Below are 6,000 nucleotides of genomic sequence, written 5' to 3'. Positions count from 1 at the left end.
TCCGCTTGTCTCTCTCTTTTCATCAAAACTTGTGCATTGTCTCTAACCCAAAATCCCAGCTCGAATCTTACAGAAGTGGCAGCGTTTCTAGCCCGTCTTTCATGTTTCCATGGCATTGAGAGCGCCGGCTGCTCTCTCCGGGGGGCGCGTTTGATTCGTGCACCTGTGGACCGCCGCTCCCCGTCCCGCTGAGACGCCCCCGCTTTTTTACTCTTAAAGACTGAGAAGATTGAGGGTTTTTTTGTTGTTTTGCTCTTGTCATTCCGTCTCTAGAGGAGGATTCTGTGCCGCGTAAGCTTTATGCAACGCTCAGCCCCCACACAATCATCTAAAGTGTAAAGAGTTTGCAGCTCTGGGGATGGACGGGGCACAACTGTTCCACTGACGCTAAGAAACAAAAATATCAAATGTGACGGCTTCAATCTCCTGCCTTTTTATGAATCTGAATCTGCTTGATATGTATTTCTTCCTCTGTTGGATGTGTGTCAGTCGTGCTTTGATCAAGTCATGTCAAAGGCCCCATAATGTCTGCTTAAAAGGTCAAAGGTCAAATAAAACATGTAGAATAGTGTTCCCTCTGCCTGGTAAATGAATAAATAAAAATAAGTAAATAAATACAAAATAAATAAATGCAGTGTTGGACAGTACATTGTCACTCGTTAAAGTCATGAATAAAGTTATCTTGTTGGTAAGACCGGCCGCTGCTGTCTCACGAGGGACTGTGTCTCCTCCTCTGCGCTAATGTGCAACATAAAACAATGAATAATGAAATAATAATACAGAAACAATAATGATAATAATGAATAAAAAATATATATATATTATATAAAATATTATTCTATCCATTCTATTATTACCAAGCTCCGAGTTCTTGACACTGACCTTCCTCTTACCAGTCCAGCTTGTCCCCCTGTAATGACTATCACTGACATGTTTGGTGCTTGTACCTGTCACATGACCTGTCACATGACCTCACTGATTTTAATTGGGCCTCAAGTATGACCTCACTGCTCAACGTCCTCTTCTTCTGCTTGAACTGATGAGTCTGAGCCGACCAACAAACTACTACAACTCACGGTGCCAGACTGAGGTATTCTCTTAGATCGATAGTAAAAGTAAAAGAAACATTCATAAACAAAACAATAACCAAATAGGATTTTGCTTCAAAGTTTTAACATAAACTATGATACAAAATAACCCTGTTATTATAAAGCCTCATACGTTTGTGAATACTTCATCAAGATGACACTTTGAAACATTTTCTACCATCCAAGGCATGAAACAAGCTAATCAATGAATCCAACTAATTGAGCATTGACATAATTATTAAGTCATTTAGTTTGCACACCGTTGCCTTGACAACGCAATTAGAAAATCTTTAAATATATTTATCATTTTTAAAAGTGTTCTACATAATTAACAAAGTTACTCATTGCCTTAAAGTTTGATTATTCTTAGTGTCACATATATTACCAACTTTTACAAAGCATTAGACAAGGGTTAGCAAATGTTTAATGAAGTGTTTTCAAAGAAATGCAGTTAGTTAGTAATGACTTAAACAGGAATCGCACCAGTGTTTTGAATTAAAAACGTATTTTGTATAAACACATACACCAGGATGTCCTCAAACTCTGGGTCAAATTAATTCAAAATCTCAGGGTCATGAAACTTTACTGATCTTAACAATGAATCGATTCATTGATTAGTCGAAACCAAATAGCTGTATAATTGTTGCCCCACTTACATACGTTATCAAAAGCATGTGATTATGTCCATATGTTATCTTTACATTTATATTGTATCATTAATGCTGTTTTAAGTCAGTTCAACTTGACGTTTTTATGACAGGGCGGACGCCACTTTTCTCTAAAACGCCGTGAACACAATTATATTTCAGATTTGACTAAACATTTTGCCCGTTTGTCCACATTTGTTTGACCGTCTGTGTAAAGTTTATAATTGTAATTCCTGATTGGACATGAGCACAGATTTGACACAGGTAGAGGTGATTCCACAGCTGTTACCTACAGGGCTCAGATTAAGGATTTTCACTTGTATAGCTGTGCTGCAAAACAATCCGTGAATTGTTTTCAAATTTGTATAGCAATTTGATAATTGCATAGCAAAACACGAAAGTGACTAACAATCAATATTTTCCATTGATGTAACAAGATTATTTATTTCAAATGTATTTGTAAACATTCTATTAAAAAAAAAAAACTTAACAAATTAACTTTAAAACACTTTTTTTCAAAAATAAAACAGAAAACTTGCAAATAAAATTAGTTGTTGAACATATTAACTAACACCAAGTCAGATGGCCTCATTTACAACTTTCTTCCATATCATTATCAATCAGATGACTATTTGCAGGAGTCTCATTCACATATTAATTGTCTTTACACTCACAAAAAATATGTATTAAGCTTCTGATGGAAAAATAAAGGTTGCTGTGGTGTCCATCATGGTGTATTTTATGTGTTATTCAAATTGTACCGCTCTATTTATTTATTCCAGCTATTAAAGGTTTCTATTTTTCGTTTTGCTATTTGATGACGGTTCCTAAGTACTCTTATCTCGGCTCCGGCTGCACATTTGTTGACGGTCCCTAAGAACTCGTCTCGGCTCCATCTGCACATTAGGATCAGTGTGATTCGCTGCGCACAAAATACGCATCTGATTGTTAAAACGAGGTTGTCGTCACTTGGCAGTGTAAATATGAGTATTTTGGCTGTGAATGATCTGCAAAGACTTGCGTTTAGGAGCTATTGACCTCGGAAGTCCGAATCTGTGACGCTAACTTTAGCGCACGTGGCTCCTCCCACTTTCAGACTCTGATCTGAGACAGCAGCGGGACTCGTCATGTCCACACAGTGTCCTACATGTGTCAGGCCGTTATTGACGATCGATTGACGAGTGATCAGTACTTTTAGGCGCTTTGGTTATACAATTGAACACACATTTTTGTATCGCAAAAGCAGCACTTTTTTCTGACGAATGCATCGCAGTTGAGAGAAATTGCGTCGCATTTTGCTGAACCCTGACCTAGCAACCAGACTGTAAACAAGAGCCAAAATCCACATACATGGCACAACAGTTCTGATCTGATACATAATAATACCATAAAACACCTTTATTTAGTCCAACAATGGTTTAAACTGTGTGTCAGTGTAAACTGTCTCTGTGTCGCACACTGATGACATCATAGAGGGACTCAGCTCTACTTCTTGTCATTTTAAACTCTTACTTTTCAAAATTTCTTCACAAATTTAAATATTTAGCACATGTTTTTTTTGCCACCAAACTAATTCAGAATTAGAAAAAGAGGAGAATCTGTCACATGGACTTTAAACAGTTTGCAAACTTTGAAAACTGAATAAATCCCTCAAACGTACAAACCAAATGTCATCGCAGAACAGAATGGTCGAAATGTAACGTCACTGAAGGGCAAACAACTTTATCACAAAAACAAATTACCCAGTGGCTTTTCGTTGCATTTGTGTGTGTTTTTTCCTTTATTTTCCTTTTGGTTTTTTTCTCTGTGAGGTCGGGGACAGCTCAGGGGCAGCTCGGGGGCAGGAAGGGGGCAGGGCGGGGGCAGGACAGGGACAGCTCGAGGGCAGGACGGGGAGCGGCACCTTCACACAAACGTGGCCACCTGCTTGAGGCGTGTCCCGAGTGAAACCACCTGCCAACCCGTCCCCTCGTTTTCGTCGAACGCGAGGCAAACGAGACGCATTTCCAGGAGCTCCGCCGTGCCACGCCCACTGAAAAAGCAGCTCGTTTTTTTTGTATTTTCAGCAGCGTCACCGTTCAGGACGATTGTACCACTCGAGTCGTTTAGATGTGCGATTAAGAGCAGGTTCTACGCAGAGGGAGTCGAAGAAGACGTTTACAAGGCATTTTCATCGCTGCCTCATCCCATCGTACACCAGAGTTTATATATTTATACTTATATACTTATACTCCGGAGTGACTTATTTTGTTATTTTCACGCTTGCAAACTCATTTCATACTCCAGCGCGATTTATATATATTTTTTCTTCTCTATTATGCATTTTTATGCTAGTGCGACTTATACTCCAGTGCGACTTATAGACCGGAAATTACGGTACATCATTTCTCAGTGTTTTTTTTTTTTTTCATTTATTTATTTAATTACAAATACGAAACAGTAACAATAGTGAGGACAACAAGAACAACTGAGCCCACCTCTCGTCGGTCCAGCCTGAGTGTGTTTCGGTGTGTGTACATTTCCCGTACTACACTGCGGTGCATTAAAAACACATGAGTTGATGGGGAGGTGTTTTTTCAGGACAGTTGTGACAGTGATAGTGATAGTGATGAAAGGTGTCATTTATAACATCGTTGTAGTTAATAAAGCCAGGGGGAGGCGTCTTTGTCTCTGAATAACTGTCCATCAATGTATAGTTTATCTACAGTAATGGCCGCTTTTTTACCTTGGTTAATCATTGTCTTGCTGACGGGAAAGAGTATCTTACGTGTGCGGATGATCTCTCGTGGACATCGTTGAGTCCGTTACGAGCTGCCGGCCTTGTCACTGAACCTGTTCTTTTGGTTTGAAATGTTTCGACTTTGACAATGACAGGAGTGTTTTAAGTTTTATTCACAAAGTCAGACTCTTCAGACATTCTGAAGTGTTATGCCCCTGAAGTGAATAGTTTTAGAAGAGGGCTAGTATTGCCAGATTTAACAAAAAGTTTCAGAAAATGTGCTAAAGCAATTGATTAAAAGTCTAGTGATTGAAGGCCCTTTGCTGTTGCGTTTGTACAAAGCACTGCTCCTTAAACCAACAAAGGTAAAGAGGTAGCTAATGACAAGATATGTCATCATAATGCCTTAAAACCCTGGTTATATCCATCAACCAAGTTTTCTAAAAGTTTTCAATCGCTGGGTAATATACGACTAGAGTCCACATAACTTCTCACTTTCTGAAAATGTGGAACGAAAAGTGAGTTTATGAACAGACCCAATCTTCAAAGATAATTTGACTGTGCTCGGAGCGTAAACACGTGCAGAAAGTACCAGTACAACCCCCACCAACAAGGGATGGATATCGGCCCAGTTGGCAAGACAAGGCAAGTTTATTGTAGAGCACATTTCATACACAAAGCAATTGAAAGTGCTTCACACAACAGGAAAACATGCATTGAAATCACAAATAAATTATTTAAATCACAAAACAGAGAAGAGTGCAAAGAAAATCCTTTCAGTCATATACACAGCTAAACAAAACAGTGTTTAGCTTAGGTTTGAACAGTGTCAGAGTAGAACCTGTCTCACACCTTCAGGAAGACTGTTCATGTTTAGTCCTGACTCTGGCACCAGCAGGAGGCCGGTCCATGTTTAGTCCTGTTCTCAGGTCTCTGCACTGGCTTCTGTGGCTCAGAGAATAGACTTTAAAGCAGCTCTGCTCCATGGCCTAGCACCAAAGTACATCTCGGTCTAGTCAGGACTTGAGCAGCAGGGTTCTGGATGTACTGCAGCTGTTTTACAGCTCGTTTGGAGAGGCCAGTGAGCGGCCGTTACAGTAGTCTAATCTACTCGAGACAAACACGTGGATAAGTCTCTCTAAATCTGGTTTAGACACTATATTTTTGATTTTGGCAATGTTTTTTAGATGGTAAAAAGCTGCTGATGTTATTGATTTGATGTGGCTGTTAAAGTTCAAGTCTGAGTCCATTATTACCCCCAGATTTCAAACTTGATTTGTAGGTTTTAGAGCGAGACTCTGGAGGTGACGCTAACACTTTCTCTTTGTTTCTGTGGGACAAAGACGATGATTTCAGTCTTGTCTGAGTTCAGCTGGAGAAAGTTGTTTTGCATCCACAAACTGATCTGTTGGATGAGACAGTGAAACATAGATCTGAGTGTCGTCTGCATAATTGGTCTGAGACACAGTTACCAATTTCAACAAAGTACTTCCTGTCTTCCAGGTCTTCCAGGGCACTGCCCAATTTAGGGCCAGTGATGCCCACC

This window comes from Eucyclogobius newberryi, unplaced genomic scaffold (assembly GCF_026437365.1).
Source record: "Eucyclogobius newberryi isolate DKJ021-1_F unplaced genomic scaffold, fEucNew1.0.hap1 SCAF_9, whole genome shotgun sequence".
In the NCBI taxonomy this organism is placed as follows: domain Eukaryota; kingdom Metazoa; phylum Chordata; class Actinopteri; order Gobiiformes; family Gobiidae; genus Eucyclogobius; species Eucyclogobius newberryi.
The sequence above is the reverse complement of the archived record's forward strand: the minus strand, read 5'-3'. Positions refer to the sequence as shown.